The sequence below is a fragment of the Schistocerca nitens genome, chromosome 7 (assembly GCF_023898315.1).
Source record: "Schistocerca nitens isolate TAMUIC-IGC-003100 chromosome 7, iqSchNite1.1, whole genome shotgun sequence".
NCBI classification, from domain to species: Eukaryota; Metazoa; Arthropoda; class Insecta; order Orthoptera; family Acrididae; genus Schistocerca; species Schistocerca nitens.
In genome coordinates this window covers 497,186,460-497,207,997 of record NC_064620.1, presented here as the reverse complement: position 1 = coordinate 497,207,997, position 21,538 = coordinate 497,186,460, and positions in this window count along the sequence as shown.

Sequence of the window (21,538 nt, the reverse complement as noted above, 5' to 3'; positions counted from 1 at the left end):
CTCCTAATTGACTTAAAATTGCTATCAACAAGTCATTTTGATACCTCTACCACTACCTTATTCCCTTTTTCTCCTTTGATTGTTATATTTGTTACTGTAATTACAAACCACTTGTCAAAATTGAAAAATTTTGTTTCTGGTATACTTATCTCAATTTCTGCTACAGTTCATTGTTTGGAAGACCTCTGATAGGTTTTTGATTCTTGAAACCAGCATTGTTCACAAAGGTTGTGTGAAGTCCCTGCAGAATTTCTTTCTTTGAATTTCAAAATAGATGACATATCGCTGGAAAATGGCCAGCATATAAATGGACCCACAAAAATGGTCAAAAGTTAATTGAAACTTATAGAAATCATAACCTGGTTTCAAAATCAACATGTTTTAAGAGGAAACCTCACAAATTAAAAACCTGAAAACACACTGATTTCCAAAAGGGCGAATGACAACTGGACCATGTATGCATAGATAAATTTCACCATTGCGAAATCTACAATGTCAAAGTTTTAAGGGGTGAAGACTCAGGGTCAGACCACTACGTTGTGAAGACAAAAATAAAATTAACACCAATGGTAAAGAAAAGATCTCAGAAAAAACTAGAAGAAAATTTGACTCAACCATCTTAACAAAAAATGAGGAATGCACTACAAAATCAGGTGAAGGATCTATCAACTATAATACACTAGAAGAATTAACCACCAATTTAAAATACACTCCTGGAAATGGAAAAAAGAACACATTGACACCGGTGTGTCAGACCCACCATACTTGCTCCGGACACTGCGAGAGGGCTGTACAAGCAATGATCACATGCACGGCACAGCGGATACACCAGGAACCGCGGTGTTGGCCGTCGAATGGCGCTAGCTGCGCAGCATTTGTGCACCGCCGCCGTCAGTGTCAGCCAGTTTGCCGTGGCATACGGAGCTCCATCGCAGTCTTTAACACTGGTAGCATGCCGCGACAGCGTGGACGTGAACCGTATGTGCAGTTGACGGACTTTGAGCGAGGGCGTATAGTGGGCATGCGGAAGGCCGGGTGGACGTACCGCCGAATTGCTCAACACGTGGGGCGTGAGGTCTCCACAGTACATCGATGTTGTTGCCAGTGGTCGGCAGAAGGTGCACGTGCCCGTCGATCTGGGACCGGACCGCAGCGACGCACGGATGCACGCCAAGACCGTAGGATCCTACGCAGTGCCGAAGGGGACCGCACAGCCACTTCCCAGCAAATTAGGGACACTGTTGCTCCTGGGGTATCGGCGAGGACCATTCGCAACCGTCTCCATGAAGCTGGGCTACGGTCCCGCACACCGTTAGGCCGTCTTCCGCTCACGCCCCAACATCGTGCAGCCCGCCTCCAGTGGTGTCGTGACAGGCGTGAATGGAGGGACGAATGGAGACGTGTCGTCTTCAGCGATGAGAGTCGCTTCTGCCTTGGTGCCAATGATGGTCGTATGCATGTTTGGCGCCGTGCAGGTGAGCGCCACAATCAGGACTGCATACGACCGAGGCACACAGGGCCAACACCCGGCATCATGGTGTGGGGAGCGATCTCCTACACTGGCCGTACACCACTGGTGATCGTCGAGGGGACACTGAATAGTGCACGGTACATCCAAACCGTCATCGAACCCATCGTTCTACCATTCCTAGACCGGCAAGGGAACTTGCTGTTCCAACAGAACAATGCACGTCCGCATGTATCCCGTGCCACCCAACATGCTCTAGAAGGTGTAAGTGAACTACCCTGGCCAGCAAGATCTCCGGATCTGTCCCCCATTGAGCATGTTTGGGACTGGATGAAGCGTCGTCTCACGTGGTCTGCACGTCCAGCACGAACGCTGGTCCAACTGAGGCGCCAGGTGGAAATGGCATGGCAAGCCATTCCACAGGACTACATCCAGCATCTCTACGATCGTCTCCATGGGAGAATAGCAGCCTGCATTGCTGCGAAAGGTGGATATACACTGTACTAGTGCCGACATTGTGCATGCTCTGTTGCTTGTGTCTATGTGCCTGTGGTTCTGTCAGTGTGATCATGTGATGTATCTGACCCCAGGAATGTGTCAATAAAGTTTCCCCTTCCTGGGACAATGAATTCACGGTGTTCTTATTTCAATTTCCAGGAGTGTATATTCTTGGACCCAGCTCTGTCAATAATATGATTCTCTTCATTTACATGATAAAGGAAACTGGTTAAAATGATCAGTATCATATTAAAGACTACTTTTAGGATTGAATCATTTCATATTTCTTATACTGACTCATTACGAATGTTAAAATTCTTGATAAAGATGTATTAGACAGTAGTCAGTTCACAAGATACATTTCTCTTCATCTAACATGGAAGCAAACTGCAAACTTGGCTTCTAAGACCAGTCTCCTCCATCATCTCAGAGACTCTTAAGCCAAAATTATATTAAAGTAAAGGAAGAAAGCCCACCTCACCAATGGAAAGATTTTGTAAGGCAACATTTTAGAAAGTCTTAATTAACATTTATGAAGAAAGTTATAATCAGAAAACAAACATATTTTATAAAGAAAAAACAATTATATATTCTTAAACATGGTTTTGGTAAAGAAGTTTTGCGATTTGGGAAATGTAAAATACATAATTATATGCCAGTTATTGACAAAACCACATGCAGGTTCATAGGATAATTAATGTTTGCATAAGTAACAGAAAAATGAATTTATTTATTTGTTCATTCATTCATCCGTGGACAAATTTATAATACAGGCATACAAGATAATGGAGAAATAAGGCTACACATAATAAATTCATAACACATGTATACATACACACAATTTATCACTGCATTACATAAGGCAGAAAGAGCATGCTTCAAACAAGAGAAATGAATCATAAGACTCCACTAATAGTACACCTTGGTTTTTTATTGCATGGCGTAAACTACAAAGTACAATTTATTGTGTTACTTACAAGCATGCTTCATCCTTTTTGTCTACTTTGTGATTGGTAAGCTTGTTTACTCATTTGCAATAATTTTACATTGCGTGAACACAATAGAAACTATTTTTTGGTAGATATTCTTTATGATATGTATTAAATTTATGGTGTTCCTTTATGTTTTTGATCTCTTTTGGAAGTTTATTGAACAAGGTGTTCATTTTAACTGAAGATAGTGAAATATCTCAAAAACAACACATAAAATCAAAAAAGTTATAATTCCAATTTGTTTGTCTCGGAGGGGAACATCCAATGATACCACAGTCAACACCCCCCCCCCCCCCCTACTGTATGCGGGTGGCAAGGGGCAACCTTAAAACTTTAAAGGGAACCCCTATTTTTTATTGAAGATTACAATCACATGCAAAATCTGCATTCGCTTAGTCTGAGGTATTTTCTTTGTTTCACCACAGATGGCACTGTAATCATAGGAATAGAAATGGATATATAATTGTAATTTACTCATGCTCCTCTATGGCCTTTGAATGTCCAATGGTACATGGGCCCCACCTCCATTCTGCGAGGGTAGGACAGACCAGTATTTCATAACTTCTAATTGGAAACCCCATTTGCAACATTTTACTCTTCTGACGTATCAAACATAGGACTACTTGATATGCCACTATGGCTGTGGCTTGAGGCAAATGTTACTCTACTTTATCAGTTATGGTAAGTGTTCAAACTTCACACCACCAACTTCAATACACTTAATGATCCACTTTTCAAATGACCATAAACAGGAGATAAGTGTATCTGCAGGAATGTCAGCACAGACATGTCTGATGCAGTTGAACATGTCTTCATAGCCTGTTGGCACTTGCTGGTACATCTTGCCTTTTAAAATAACCCCACAAAAAGAAATCCAGCCATATCAAATCCGGCGACACCTTGAGTCAATTAATAGGGCCACTTCTGAAACTCCACCAACCAGTACAAATGAGGTCTAATACCTCTGGTGCTTCAGTTGCGTAATGCACTGGGCAACTGTCATTCTGAAACTGCATTCATTGTTAAATTTCCAGGGCAGCATCCTGCAGTAGTACCAGTACTTCTTGTTCCAAAAACATTTGATACTTGCATTAATTCAACATGCCACTGGTAAAATAGAGACCAATGAGTTTGTTCCCCATGATGCCACACGATACATTAACTGACCAAGGATGTTGATGGTCATCTTGCCACAACCACTGTGGGCTGTCCACACTCCAGTAATACATGTTATGCTGGTTAACACTATCATGGTTTGTGAAAATAGTGCCTTGCCTAAGAACATGGGGCCATCTGGATTTGTTGACATGCCCATTCACAAAACACAACCCAGTTATAGAAATGAGCACCGTGAAATTCTTGATGATGTGACACTTGGTATGGATGATACTTATGATGGTGTAGTACTGTGACAATACTACCTATGGACTTACTGGAATTTCAGTGTAATTTCTGGGCCTTATCTGTGGGTTGTGGCGCACTTCTGCTAGTACAGCTGTTTCATTAACTTTTCCTGTAACCTTTTGCCAGTCTGTACACTGCCATCAGACATAAAGGCATTCACAACCTTGTAAAAGAATGAACGAGAGCAAGAGTTTTCTGGAAAATTCTTGGCATACAAGGCAACAGAGGCCTCAACCTACCCCCTACATTCTCCATAAGACAGGTCAATTGGATTTTTTCTTCTGTTGTTACAACATTCATTGTCCACTTGCATGTCTTTACTTCAAATAATAGGCAGGTGTGCAGGCAATAAACACTGCACACATATTGTAATGTTTAGAGCTGCTATCTGTTCTAAGCCTGCACAACATGTTGGCTACAGTCACAATGACTGCCTGTTATGATACACTGTGGTTCACTACATGGCCATGGTGGCACATCATGTAGTTCTCTGTTTGATATGTTGGAGGACCACAATGTTGCAAATGGTGTTTCCATTTAAATGTTATGAAATACTGGCCTGTCCTACCCTTGCACCATTGAGGTGGGTCCCCCCTGCCATTGTACACTGAAGAGCTAAAGGAACTGATAAACCTGCCTAAACTTGTGTAGAGCCCCCATGAGCACGCAAAAGCACCACAACATGGTGTGGTATGGACTCAACTAATGTCTGAAGTAATGCTGGAGGGAGCTGACACCATGAATCCTGCAGGGCTGTCCATAAATCCGTAAGAATACGTGGGGGTGGAGATCTCTTGTGAACAGGATGTTGCAAGGCATCCCAGATATGCTCAATAATGTTCATGTCTGGGGAGTTTGTTGACCAGTGGAACTGTTTAAACTCAGAAGAGTGTTCCTGGCACAACTCTGTAGCAATTCTGGAGATGTGGGGTGTCACATTGTCCTGCTGGGATTGCTCAAGTCCAACAGAAGGCACAATGGACATTAACGGATGCAAGTGATCAGACAGGATGCTTACATATGTGTCACCTCTCAGGGTCATATCTAGATGTATCAGAGGCCCCATATCACTCCAACTGCACATGCCCCACACTGTTATAGACCCTCCACCAGCTTGAACAGTCCCCTGCTGATATGTAGGGTCCAGTCCATCTGCTCCATACAGTTTGAAATAAGACCCATCTGACCAGGCAACATGTTTCCAATCATCAACAGTCCATTGTTGATGTTGATGGGTCCAGTTGAGCCATAAAGCTTTGTGGCATGCAGTCATCAAGGGTACGCAAGTGGGCCTTCAGCTCCAAAAGCCCATATTGGTACATTCAAGAAATGGTCGTATGGGAAAATCCCCACTTCATCGCTCCAACTATACCATGTACAAACTTACTTAAGTCTTGATACCCTGCCATTTTAGTAGCAGTAACTGATCTTACAACTGCACCAGACAGTTGTTGTATTATTAGGCATTGCAGAACACACCACCATATTCTGCCTGTTTACATATTTCTATATTTGAATATGCATGCCTATAGCAGTTCCTCTGGTGCTTCATTGTATGTTCAAAGGCCATTGAGTAGTATGTCATAAACGAATGTGAACCCGTTTCTATTTCTCCGATCACAGTGCCACCTGTGGTGAAATGAAGAAAATGCTTCAGACAAAGCATATGTAAATTTTGCCATAATATCATAGCCTGTAATAAAAAACGGGGGATCCCATTGAAGATTTCGAAGTGGCCCACTGCCACCCACACATGGGCCTATTAGATGTTTCCCTCTGAGACAAAAAGATTGGGACTTTTTTTGATCCAATGTGTAGTTTTCAAGGTGCTTCAATATCTTTAGTTTAAATGGGCACCCTGTACATCTTGACTCCTTGGTAAAACATAATGTTTTGGATATTTGCTCTATTCATTCTATCCAGCTACAAGCAATTACTGTATCTGGTTTGATGGTCATATTTGGAGCTGTTTGCTGCAGACTGCTCAATGTTTTTTGTATAAAAACAGCAGTTTGGAGTATGTATTCACTTGCAACTGTCAGAATACCCCATTTTTTGAATAGCTGAATGCGATTCTTTCTCATTATTCTGATGATTCAGTTTGAACACATTTTCCACGTTCTGAACATTTGTGTACCAGAATATTATGCCACGATTGATGATAGAATGTATGTGTGCGTAGTATGTTGCTTTTAGTCATGAGCTATTACACACTACGGTTAGTACTCGCAAGGCATAACATTCTGTGCTAATTCTTTTTCCAAGTGCCCTAATATGTTCAACCCATTTTAATTGTTGATCAACACACATTCTGAAAAAGTTTGTGCCAGCTACACTCTCTATGGTTTCATTATGCAGTTTAAGTTTTGTTATATTAGGCTTTTGTTCATGTAGAAGTTAGTATTACTAGTTTTTTTTCATTAAGAGTTACTTTATTGTTATTTGACCTGTTGCAGACCACCTTAAGTGCCTTTTCAGTTTTTACTTCTAACATTCCTGGTCTCCTATCTGTAACTATTATACTGCTCTCATCAGAAAATAAGACAGTTTCTCCCTGTGTCACCCACAGTGGGAAGTCATTAATACAAATGAGAAATAATATTAGGCCTAACATGCTCTGTTGAGGGACTCCAATGTTCAAATATTCTAGATTTGAAAGATGTTTCACCATGTAATTAGTCGCTTTGTCTGCTATGTAAGACCTAAACCATTTATTCACCCCCTTCCCCCTCTTCCCCGTTAATCCTAGTGCATCAAGTTTACCTAGAAGTATTTCATGATCAACTGTGTTGAATGCTTTACTGACATCTAGGAAAATGCCTGTTACTTGTTTCCCTCTATGTAGGGCTTCCAAAATTACTTTTGTAAATTTTGCTATGCAGCTGCTGCTCCCTTTCCAGACCTGAAGCCAAATTATTCTTTGCACAGAAGTTGCTGCTTATTTAAATAATCGATAAGCCTGTTTTTCATAGTAGTTTCTATTATTTTTGAAAAGGAAAACATTAATGAATTTGATCTATAATTATTTACATTTTCCGTATCACTTTTTTTAGATATGGGAAGAACTTTTACCTGCTTTAGATAAGCTGGGAAGTATCTTGATGAAAATGACTCATTTATAATGTCTGTTAGGGGTACCTTTATGGCACTAATTTAGTCTTTTAGTAAACACATTGGAACTTCATTTAGACATGTGGACATTTTACTCTTAAAAGTAAGTACAATCATGCCGCTTTCCTCCCCAGTGGTGGTTAGCAGCAGCACTATGTAAGGTACATAGTTATTTGTACCTATATGTTGTATTTATGGAAGCTTGTCTTACAGTGTGGTTGTTTACAAAGTTGACCAGGAACTTATGGTTATCCGTTAAACTATCTTTGTTTCTCTTTTTCTGTTCATCTACTTTGACTTTGTGTTACCAGTTTCTTGTTTTACTATATTCCAAATGGCTTTGCTTTTAGAATGAGATTTTCACTCTGCAGCAGAGTGCGCACTGGTATGAAACTTCCTGGCAGATTAAAACTGTGCGCTGAACCAAGACTCGAACTCAGGACCTTTGCATTTGTGGGCAAGTGCTCTACCAGCTGAGCTACCCAAGCATGATTCACAACCCATCCTCACAGCTTCAATTCTGCCAGTACCTTGTCCCCTACCTTCCAAACTTCACAGAAGCTCTTCTGCAAACCTTGCAGAACTAGCATTCCTGGAAGAAAGGATATTGCAGACACATGGCTTAGCCACAGCCTGGGAGATGTTTCCAGAATGAGATTTTCACTCTGCAGTGGAGTGTGTGCAGAAGAGCTTCTGTGAAGTTTGGAAGGTAGAAGATGAGGTACTGGCAGAATTGAATCTGTGAGGACGGGTTGTGAATCGTGCTTGGGTAGCTCAGTGGTAGAGCACTTGCCAGTGTAAGGCAAAGGTCCCAAGTTCTAGTCTCAGTCTGGCATATGGCTTTGCTTTTATTTTTTACATTCTGTGTGGTATTGTTACTTTGGATTCTTTTCGCAGCCTGCAGCATTTTTCTGTACATCCTCTTGTATCCGAGAAAGAACTGTAAGAAGGCTTGTCACTTTTATTTTCTTCTATAGAACTGAAATATTTGAGAGTTTCAGAGGATTTTCTGATACCTTTTATTACCCAGTTCTTTCTACTAGATTCCACAACAGAATGTCCTATCTTAGGATTTGCCTCCAAAAATTTTAATTTGAATGTGTTCATGAATTTATTAAATTTTTTATTTACGTGTGTTCCAGAATATACTCCCAGCCATGTCTGGCTGGTCATCTGCATTGCAAATTTGCACCTTTTTGATTTCGAAAGCACCCCGAAGCTAAGCTCTTGTATTTGTTTCTTTGGAGATATTCTGAGTTCTGTAATTTGATCGAAATGGTCTGATACCCTATGGTTTTTACAGCCACCTTACAACATTTATTGTTGATATCTATTAGAATATGGTCAATGAGTTAACATGAGTGATTGGTTATTTCTGTGGCATTTGTTACCCATCATGAGATACCATAACTGTGCTTTATATTCAAGAATCCGTTGCTGACTTCATCCACTTAATCATATTGATATTTAGATCTCCATAAATAACAGCATGTCATTTAGGATTACAAATCTTTTAGTGAATCTTATAGTGAAAAAGGTTTTGACATCACCATTAAGAGATCTATATAAGCACAGTATAAACAGTTTTCAATTGTATTTTGTTCTTTTAACTCTACTACTGAGAATTCAAAACATTTTTCATCACTCACAGAAATCATGGCACTTATAACTATGAACTGGAATCCTCTTTTAACATGTAAGAAATGGACTTTCAAAATATAATAGGAAAAATATACAAATAAAATATCAAGTAATAGTTTTCAAACAACATAATAATTTGAAAAGCTCCCAAACTGAAATAAAATATGAAGTTTTCGAAGAAGCATCAGCAAAATATGAAAGATTTTGAACAGTTCATTAAACAGAGATGTATTGTCACCTCATCTGAATAGGCAACACAATGGTACAGATTTGTTTCAGCAGGTAGCTAGCTGTCAGAACTTTTCACTGCCTGAGTCTAGAGGTACGTTTTGAACTGGTAGGGACTTCCAATTTTTTGCCTTATGTTAGATGGGAACTTTCTGAATATCTTACCAACAAAGGACATAACTCCATTCTGAACACTGGACAATGAGGAGAAGTCTACATTAAATTATTTTTGTGAGTTGTGTTGTGACTATGAATGACACAGTTTAGCTGAAACTGCATTTTATATCAGCAACAGAAACCTTTAAGATGTTCAGTTGTGAAATTGGTTATTCTTCAAGGCATCAGGATGTGTTGTATCAACTGATCCTTTCTTTACCATAAATTTCTGTGCTATAAATTTCTTATCATCCCGGTTTGATTCAGTACTTCTCAATTAATTATCAGGTCTACCAGATAATCTTCAGCCATCTCCTGTGGCACCACATCTGTACCTACACGATTACTCTGAAATTTACAAGTAAGTGCCTGGCATAGGGTTCATTGAACCACCTTTACATTACTTCCCTACCCTTCCACTTTCTAACAGCGTGCAGGAAAAATGAACACTTAAAATCAGATTCAGAAAGCTACAATTCTCTTCTTGCCTGTACTGTTTTCTATCCATATTTAATTTTGTACAATGCTGTACATGAAATAAAGCAAAGTGAAATAGCTGGACTTGCTTTGATACCACTTGAGAGATAACTGATATGTTAGAAACTAATAACATATATGATACTGATAGACTACTGTATATGTTTATAGCTTTGTGATTGAAACATTATGTCCAACAATATTAATTATTTGTCCAGTTTGATATCACAATAGAAATTTTTGGTATTACATGTAACCCAAAATTATGTACTAATAATGCATAAAACACTTTTTAGTTGTGGGAATCATTATTTTTGAATAAGAGAATGCTCAGTGTTGTAAAAATAGGCATATTTAAAAAAAACTTATTTAAATAATGATGTACAAAAGGGTGAAAATGTCTGGGCTCAATAACAGTGGGAAAAGTGTATACGGGTAGTGAATTAGGGAAACATAAAATTAACAGTTTATGATGGAAAAATTACTTTTGTTACTAAAGATTATGACAGTATCCACAGCAAAAGAAAGAAAACTACATAACTTATAATGCAATAAACCATGCAAACTTACTGTGATGTGTTAAATTTAATTGTAGTAAAATGCAAAATAATGTAATGTACATTTGGGTAACAGAGGAAACAAAATATTTATTCCCAAATATATGTGATAACTGCTTACGATTATACAAACATGAATGTATGCACAATTTAAACCAAACAACAACTACATCAATACAGCTCAAAACTGCCAAGCCATGGAACATTTATATGCCACTGGACATTTGTGAGGACAAAACATCAGAACTGGCCACTACAGGATTCCCCCTTCATGTGTTAATGATATCGCAGATTGAATTTAACATGCCATTCAGCCATTGTAACAACTTATTTCTTGAAACCAGGTGGTGCACCACATGAGTAAGTGGTTCTAACAGGGAGTGCGGTAGTAATCCTCAACTTCAGTCTCAGTGTCACATGCCTGGTTCTCTTGGTGCTCATAGGGTACAGGAACATCTCTTGTTGCTGATTCTTCTGTCTTCTCTGGTTTACTGAGCAAGGTGGCACAGTGGTTAGCACACTGGACTCACATTCAGAAGGATGACAGTTCAAACCTGTCTCCGGCCATCCTGATTTAGGTTTTCCATGATTTTCCTAAATTGTTTCAGGCAAATGCCAGGATGGTTCCTTTGAAAGGGCATGACCAGTTTCCTTCGTCATCCTTCTCTAATCAGAGCATGTGCTCCGTCTCTAATGAGCTCGTTGTTGACGGGATGCTAAACACTAACCTCCTCCTCCTGCTCCTCTTCTCTGGTTTGCATTCCATGGTTATTGTAATTTCTGCTGCATCCAGAAACACTGGCTTGATCCAATCCAATGTGACTGTGGAGGATGTACCACTGATCATTATGCAGAAAGTATTGGTGCCCCTACTGACTACTGGATACAGTTCTTCATATGGTGGCTGCAATGGCTTATGCACGCATTGTTGTGTAAGGATACATGCAAGTGCTTGTCTACCTCCACAAAAAATGAATGAGTGTCTTTCCAACTGATTTCTAGGTATTGTCAATCTCAACTGGCATACATGTTCTCTTAATCAAGTGATGAAGTTTGAGATGGTGATTGTGTTATCTGCCATGCTGCCACCTACCATGTAGGTGTAACATTTGTCCATAAACCTGTTCCAATGCTGTGCTTTTCAGATCATGCTTAAATGATGTTCATAGACCTAATAGCATGACAGACAGTGTCTCTGTCCAGTTCAGTGTTGTCCGCAGCTCGTGGTCGTGCGGTAGCGTTCTCGCTTCCCACGCCCGGGTTCCCGGGTTCGATTGCCAGTGGGGTCAGGGATTTTCTCTGCCTCGTTATGACTGGGTGTTGTGTGATGTCCTTAGGTTAGTTAGGTTTAAGTAGTTCTAAGTTCTAGGGGACTGATGACCATAGATGTTAAGTCCCATAGTGCTCAGAGCCATTTGAAGTTCAGTGTTGCTTGACATCTCAGTGCTGCTGTTAACTGCTGACAAAGATGTTGAACTATACTGTTTGATGCAAGGTAGTATGCCATGATGCACATGTGCTCCATACCTAATAATGTGATCAATGCCCTGAAGTGAGAGACTACAAATTTCCATCCCTGATCAGTGGTAATTTTCAGTGGGACTCTGAACTGGGCAATCCAGCCATGATAACATATTTGTGCTGCAGTTTCTGGCATGATGTCCTTAATTGGAAATGCCTCAGATCACCTCGTGAACCTGCCTAGCACCATGAGGCAATAACCATAGCCTTCTCATGCTGTGAGTGGCCCTATAATGTCAGCATGCATTTGTTCAGAACTCTGATTTGGTGGAAGAAATGCACCTAACGGTGCTCTGACATGCTGCACAATTATCTTCCTTTGACATGTCATGCATTACTTTACAAATGTTCTGCAGTCTGTGTGCATACCTGGCCACATGAAGTTCTGTTTGACTAATCTGACAGTGCCCCTTACTCCCAGGTGTGCCAGATTATGCATTGATGCTATTGCCTCTGCTCTGAAGTACTGTGGGACAATTGGGCGTATATTTCCTCTTACTATGGTACCACATAACTGTACATTTGCTCAGGCAAATTCACAAACTGTAATCTCAGTCCTTTCGATTGTTGCAATAAATCAAGCAGCTCACTATCAATAATGCTTGAGGGCATCGTGATCAGTGGCATTTGTCATTGCTTCCACATGTGCAGTATTATCTGCTATTGTGTTCGCTGTTTCTACATGCAAATGTGCATCACCTGGAACATGTAGCTTCCCTTCCACATACACAATGCTGGTGGTGAACCGGCTGATATAATCTAAGTATTGCAGTTGCTTAGGTGATGCTTTCTCCAGATTTACCTCAAAGGTGAAGGTAAGTGGCTTATGATCCATATAGATAGTGAACTGTTGCCCTTCTAATGCAAGTCTGAATTTTTTGACTGCAGCGTTAAGTGGTGTGCAGGTCACGGTCATATGTTGTCCGAAGTTGCCGAGATGATGACAACTTATGACTACAGAATGCAATGAGCTGCCAACACTGGTCAGTCTGTTGCCAAAGTGCAGCACCAATGGCAGTGGATGAAGCATCAATCACAAGTGCAATTGTGGCATGCATGACCGGGTGTGATAACTGGGCAGCCTTTGCTATAGTTGTTTTCACAGCCGGAAATGCAGTGTCTACCATGCTAGTCCAATGCACACTGCGGTTATACTTCAGTGTGCTCTTAATGAGTTCATTCAATGGTCTGTTTATCAGTGTGTGATTGCAAATGAACCATTGGTAGAAATTTACTACTCTTAGAAACCACCATAGTTCTCTGACCGTGATAGGTTGAGGGTATTTGCTTATGGCCTTTAGTTTTCTGTGTGGCAGTCAAATACCCTGTGCATTCACCAGATATCCTAGGAAGTGCACCTCTTTCTCACCAAAAGCACACTTGCTGGGATTAATTACTAGTCCCTGTATGCATAGGCAGTTGAATACTTGTGTCAAATACCGTAAGTGCTCCTCTTCTGATGTGTATGTCACCAACATAATGTACACATAGAAAAAATCTAAATCTTTTATCACCTCATCCATAAAGCACTGGAAGGTCTGAGCTGTGTTATACAGTCCAAATGGCATCCTGATGACTCATGTAGGCTGAACAGTGTCATCACTGCTGTTTTGGGAATGTCTTCCACAGCTACAGGGATCTGATAGTATGCTCAGACTAGGTCAATAGTAGAAAATATCATCTTACTGTGAATGTTTGTTGAAAAGTCTTCTATGTGGGACCAGGTACTGGTCTGGAATGGTCCTTGAATTAAGTTCGTGATGATCATCACAGTGGCACCATCCATTCTTCTTTTTAGTCACAACATGAATCGAACCGCCCAACTGCTACTAGAAACTCTGCAGATATCCTGTGACAGCATGCTGCAAAATTCCTGTTTTACCACTTTTAGCTTTTCTGGTGGCAAATATCTAGACTGACCACGAGTTGGCGGCTCTAGCATGGTCAAAAGGTGGTGAACGGTTGTGTACTTGACCCACGGGAGAGTGGGCAACTGCTGAATGATGTCACCACTGATGGGGTGACACAACAGGCTTTTCCTGATGTATGAATATTAGTAGTTGAATCTGTTAATTGCTGATGTTGCAGATCTGGCAGTAAGGTATGAATGGGCAAAAAAATATGCTCTGATAATATGCTGTGATATATCTGCCACTGTAAATTGCCATTCAAACACAAAGCATAGGCCCAAGTTAAGGAATAATGTCACTTGACCATACATGCTAATCTTGGAGTCATTAGCAGTGAATACACAGAAATCATCACAGCACTGGCATGGCACAGAGTTTGCTGGATATACTGATACTTCTGCCCCAGTATCAACCAGGTATTGTAGTTTTGGGTTGTAGTCCATCACAAATAGTCTGTGTGTTTGCAATGAAGTTGTTGTAGTTGCTATGGTGTTTGGTTTCAATCTGTAAGCTGGTGTGCTTTGTCGTGCATAATTACCGAAATTCTTGTGGTACCAATATAAGTTCTGTGCTGATGGTGACTGATTATGATCTTGTGACTGTCAGTGATGAGGCCATTGATGGTTGTGCATTGTTTGTAATGCAGCTACCTGAGTGGTTAGTTCTGCCAGTTGCAATTGCAAGGAGGGTAGTGTCACTGTGAGCATATTTTCTTGTCATTTATTTATTTATTTATTTATATACTTGTTCCATAGATCTGTACATGTGAGCAAGTCACTCAGATGTGGATCGTGTCAATGTACATAATAAAATACATAGAATAAAGACATTGTTATAGTATTAATAACAGTGCACAAAAGTCATACTTATTAGCTTAAAAACTAGTCAACATAAATGTGAAGATAGCAGTTTCATATTTAGGGCATTATTGCATCTATTTTAACCTTGAACAGTAATCAAAACTTCCCACTTTGGGTTTAAAAGTGACCCAAAAATGGAAATGAGAAAAACAGGAATTTTTACATTAGGGCATTATTACATTAGTTTAACAGTAAACAGTGTCAAAAAATTTAAAAACATCTTTCCAATCTGGGTTTTACTTATTTCTCTGAAAGAATTCCTCTAGTGAATAAAGTGAGGTCTCAAGTAAATAATTTTTCAAGCTACGTTTAAATACTGATGTACTACTCCTTATACTTTTGATGCTGTTGGGTAGGGAATTGAAAATTTTCGTTCCAGCATACTTTACCCCTTTCTGAATAAGTGTCAAGTTCTTTAACTCACAGTGGAAATCCTCTTTTCTTCTGGTGTTATGTTCATGATGTAGGCAATTCGTTTCATACAGAGTGGGGTTATTTATTATGAAGCACATCAGTGAATATATGTACTGAGATGTTGCTGTCAGTATTTCAAGTCGTTTAAAAAGATTTCGACAAGAGGTTTGTGGGGGTACACCACAAATGATTCTTATTGCCCTTTTTTGTGCTGTGAGGATTTTCTTTGCGGCAGGTGTATTGCCCCAGAAGATGATGCCATAACACATGACTGAATGAAAATAGCCAAAGTAAGCTGACTTTGAGATGGTAATGTCATTGAAGCGTGACAAAATTCGTAAAGCAAATGTTGCCGACGTCAGCCGTTTTAGTGTTTGTAGAACGTGATGTTCCCAGTTCAGCCTACTGTCCACGTATACGCCTAGGAATTTTGATAAGTACACTTGCTTTATCATCTGATCATTCTGTGTGATAACTATTTCTTTTGGGTTTCTGTGGGTTGTCTGGAACTGGATAAAATTGGTTTTTTTCAGGTTTATTGAAAGGGAGTTAATACTAAACCAACCCAGAACTTCTTTAAGGATATCATTGACCTCGGACTCTAAGTCAGTAGTTGACACATTATCCACCACAATGCTCGTATCATCAGCGAACATTGTAAATTTACACTGCTTATTGATGGATAAAGGCAGGTCATTAACATATATGAGGAACAGCAAGGGCCCAAGCACTGATCCCTGTGGCACTCCCTGCTGCACAATTCCCCACTCAGAGTCCACTATATATTGTGATACACTATCTGAAACATCTAGAGTAATCTTCTGCTTCCTATTTTCGAGGTACGATTTTAACCAGTTCCCTACAGGTCCAGTAATTCCATAATGACAGGCCTTCTTGAGGAGTATCTGGTGATCGACACAGTCGAACGCCTTTGATAGGTCGCATAAGACACCAATTGGCAGCCTCTTTCTGTTTATAGACTCTAGAACATCATTTGTGAATGAGAAAATTTCGTTATCTATTGAAACTCCCTTTTGAAAACCAAACTGCTGACTGTTAATGATGTTCAGGTCACCAAGGTGTGCCACAATCCTGTTGTACAGAGCTTTTTCTAGGACTTTTGAACATGTTGTTAATAGAGAGATAGGGCGATAGTTTGACACATTTGTAGCATCCCCTGCTTTGTACAGGGGCCTGACAACAGCGTATTTCATTCTGTCTGGAAACACTCCTTGTTGCATGGATGTGTTGCAGATGTGAGCCAAAACTTCGGTCACTTCACTACAGCAAGCCTTCAACAGCTTGCTTGAAATATCGTCGATACCAGCAGAATGTTTATTTTTCAAAGACTGTATGATTTTTTTGATTTCATTGGCAGTAATGGGAGGCACACTTATTTGACTGAAAGGTTCTGGAAAATTATTTTTCATTATACAGGCAGCTTTATCTACAGAACCATGGCAACCTATCTGTGTTGGGACAGTTAAAAAATGTTGGTTAAAGATTTCAGCAATTTCCTCACTATTAGTTATTTCTGAGTTGTCAACAGTTAAAACAATATTTTTGTCTTTGGTGTAGTTTACAGTCCCTGTTTCTCTCTTTATCACATTCCAGATTGTTTTAATTTTATTTTCAGAGTTAGTAATTTCAGATGCTATACACATACTTTTAGAGTTTTTAATTACTTTGGCAAGAATTTTACAGTAGAGTTTATAATGTTTTAGCTGAGCAGGGTTGTTAAAAGTCTTTGATGCTATGTAGAGTTGCCTTTTTCTCTGACAGGAAGCTATGATGCCATTAGTGAGCCATGGTTTTTTTGCAGACCTAGCAGGTTGGACTCTGTATGACTTTTTTGGAAATACGATTTTCAAAGGTACCTGCTATCTCATTTGTGAATAAATTGTATTTTGAATTAGCAGTTTCTGCTAGATAAACAGGTGACCAGTCAGTATGCTGAAGACATGATCTGAACGTTTGAATAGCTTCCTCACTTATTTTCCTTACTGTTTTCCATCTAGGTGAGGTGTCACTCAGAGGAATTCCCAAACTGTTGAAAGTAACTCGTTGTCCGTCATGGTCAGACAGGCCATTTATAACCATTTCAATATTAATATGGCTGACTTTACTCTGATCAACAAAAACGTTATCAATGAGAGTACTGGAAGAGGTTGTGGTTCTGGTGGGCGAGCTAACCACGGGAACAAGGTTGTACGTGCACACGAGATTTTCAAACTCCACCTTGCAGGAAGAATGAACCAAGAAATCTATGTTAAAATCCCCAACAACTACTATGCCCCTATTTTTTCTACTTAAGTACAACAAAAGAGTATCTAATTGTTTAACAAACACTTTAAAATTACCAGATGGTGGCCTGTAAACTGCCACAACTGTTAATCTGGAGACAGTGTCTGGCACTTCTATAGCACATACTTCAAAATGTTGCTCAAAGCAGAATCTATGTACATCTATTGCCGTGAACAAGACATTGTTTTTTACATATACAGCTACTCCTCCTTTGTCCATATAGTTCCTGCAATAAGACGTTGCCAAAACATAGTTGGGAATAGGGACCACTTCAATACCAGCAGTGATGTGGTGTTCTGTTAGACACAGAATGTGGGCACTGTTTATACCTTTCGTGTCTTCTATATTTGCTGTGAACTGATCCAGCTTGCAGTATAGGCCTCTTATGTTCTGATGAAACACTGTTAACTTTTGTTTGTCTTTAATTGTATTGCTGTTTGAGTGAACTTTCGTTTGCGTATTAATTACTTGTTGCAGATTTTTGTTACTGGACCAAATCCTGCTAGAGTTGGCCCAGTTCACTAGTTTCCCTCGTTAGTTAGGGCTATGACTGGTCTGCTTTCATGATCGTTATTGTTTAGGCCTATTATTTCATGAAAAGCTTTTCCAATGTCTGCTGCTAGTTTATTTTTGCCAAACTGATTTAGATGTAGTCCATGCTTTGTGAAGCAGTGTCTCTCATACCTGTCTGTATCCAGTAGCGTCACATTCGTAAACTTAGTGCAAAAGTGTTTCAGTTTACTATTCGTTAGGCGAATTTCTCTGTTCACACAAGACCAGTCTGCCAGGTCATATCTCGTGGGCACAGTTGTTAGTATTATGTTTGTATGCTGTAATAACTGCAGCAATACGAGTAGCTTTTTAATGAAAGTGCTGGCCTCGTTGCAATAAACATCGTTTGCTCCTGCGATTATCGCAACACAGTCTTTTTCCGTGAATTTGGCACATTCTGTGTGTATGTCTTCTACCACATTCACGAATTTTGCTCCTGGTTTAACAATTGCTGATATACACGAACCATCTTGAGTAGAGTTCGACATGCATGTCGAAATATTGCGAGCATGACTGTCTCCAAATATTTTTACGTTATTTTTCCGTTGTGTTTGTTTACGTACGCGATCGGAACTTTTTGTTACGCAACCACGCGTGTTTTGTGTACACGTGTTGCCGTCTACTATAAGTTTAGATGCACTGTTTTTGTTATTTGAATTATCACTGTTTATCAAACACTGAACTTTGTCCACTGTTGAGGCTTCTTTATTCACTTATGGGTTTCCTTTCTTATATATAAATGTGGCGTCGTCGACGGTTACGTTTTCACGACGTCCACAACACCGATCTACACACATTGTCGAAGCACTACTGTTTTGTAGAGCTGTATATCGGTCTTGGAGGACAGCGTATTTCACTTCTAGCACTTCAACATCGGTTTGTAGCATTCTGATTATTTCGTCCTTATTTTTGATAATGTTTGAAAATTTACTTTCACACGCGGCTGCTATGCACGGCTCACAGGTCCACAAATAGTCATCAGTTACGAGTTTTAAGTTGATCTTGCAGCAATTTTCATGAAACCAGTACTTGCAGGTTCTACACTGAATTCCTTTACGAACTTTTCTGATACACAATTTACAATTACTATTACTTTTATCTTCATAACTGGGAGCTGAACCTACACGTACTTTCTCTATCGGCGCCATCTTGTACTCATGACATCAATGGTGAGACATTTGGTGCAGGATATATTTTAACTGCACTGTCAGTCATTTGAGCCAGTGCTTTTAAATTGCCTGCACACACTGTGAGATTTTTTGAGTGTCCGAGAACAATCAGGACAACCATATGTTCCATAGCACATCAACACTTATAGTGTTACTTGCCAATGTATGTAAACGTCTTAGAGTTGTGACAGAATGTGGTCTCTGAGCTCCTCAGTGAGAAAAATCTTATCTAGCTGTTTTGCTTCTGATTGTGACAAGTGCTTGATCATTGCATTTTTAATTGATGCATACCATTTGGTATCTGGTGGTGGGGCTAGAGTATCCTAGGCTTCTGCTGCTAGGTCCTCCATGAACACTGGAGATATGTAGCTGTATTTAGTCTTATCTGCCAATATTTGTGTGAGGATGAACTAACTTTCTAGCTCGGAAAACCATAATAGAAGATTATGGTGCCAGAATAGTCGGGTTTTTATTGTCACCCTGTTAATTGCGCTGCTGGCTGCTGGTTCAGTTGTCCTGAACATAAATAAAATTTCTAAAAAAAAAATGGACTTCATAATATAGCAATTCCTTCTCCCATAGCTGGCATGTGATACTACAGCATTGGCATTAGTAGACAACAAGTACCAGAAAAATCTAGTGTCATATTTCTGATATTTATTACTATTACTCATTGGAGTTATATGGAATTTACATTGCTGTGTCCAAGTAAGCCAATAAATTCTAGAAGGAGTGGTTAATAAGATATTCTTTTACTTTGTTTTTAAATGTTTGGGGAAATATCCGATGTCCACTGCCAACATGTTATGTGTTTCTGCCCTAGAGTACAGAACTCTATTCTGGTCCCAAGAGGCAGATGCATAGTCTATTTCTCTTTGCCTTAGCTGCAATGACCCAGAAGGTTATTCTGTGGGACAAATCTGAGTGAAAGAATGCAAAGTATGCTAGCATCTTTGCCTGCAAATCAACAAAGTGAGTGAAATTTGTGAATGCAAAGAAGATAGAACTTACCAAATCCATTTGAACCTGCTTGGTGTATTGATGCCTTCGCCTCTCAGTACAATCCCCACTCCCCGTTCACTCATATGCCATATGCACACATGTTTCCCTCCATTATTAAAGTGAAGATTCCTTGAGGCCTCAGGTTGTGTACTTTTACCTGATGCCATTTTCTAAGCAAGTTGTACCAAAAATTTTTTTCCTTGGTTCAGTTCAGTACTTCATCATTACTTATTCAATCTATCCCTCTAATCTTTATCATTCTCATTAACTGCCACATATCAAAAGCTTCTCTTGAACTGTTTATCAATCACATTTTACTTCAATTTTTAGGCCAGACCCAAAGCAAGAGAACCCAAAAGGCAAAACCACAAATAATGTACCAGGGCATTCGAACACAAAAATAATCCACAAGAAAATACACTGAGATGACAAAAGTAGTGTCAAAAGTGTCCACAGAATACCAAATTTAAGGTGTTACCTCTCACCACAGACAACACAGTGGGCAATGGTCTTCACTTAACAACTGAGAGCAGTGACATTTGCGTAGAGTCATCAGTACTAACAGACAAACAAAACTCCATGAAATAACTGCAGAAAGCAATGTGGGATGTACAATGAGTGTATCCATTAGGATAGTGGAGCAAATGTTGGGATAATGGGCTATGGCAGCTGAGTAAGATGAGTGTCTTTGCTAACAGCATGAAATTGCCTGCTGTGTCTCTCCTGGGCTCATGAGCACATTGGTTCAACCCTAGATGACTGGAATACTGTGTGGCCTGACTTCAGTTGGTAATAACTGATGGTAGGGTTTGAATGTGGTGCAGACTCCATGAAGCCATGGACACAAGTTGTCAACAAGGCACTGTGCAAGCTGGTAGTGGCTACATAATGGTGTGGGCTGCATTTATATGGACTTGATTGTGTCCTCTTGTCCACCTGAACTGGTGTTTGAGTGGAAATGGTTATGTACAGCTGCTTGGAGAACATTTGCAGCCATTCATGGACCTTCTGTTCTCAAACAATGATGTCACATCACTGGGCCACAATTGTTTGCGATTGGCTTAAAGAACGTTTTGGACAATTTGAGCAAATTATTTGGTCACCTAGATTTCCCAACATGAACCCCATCAAACATTTATGGGACTTAATCAAGAGGTCAACTGATGCACAAAATCCTACACTGGCATAATTTTTGCAATTATGGATGGCTACAGGGCTACTGAGGCAGTGTGGCTCAGTATTTCTGCAGGGGATTTAACAATGACTTGTTGAGG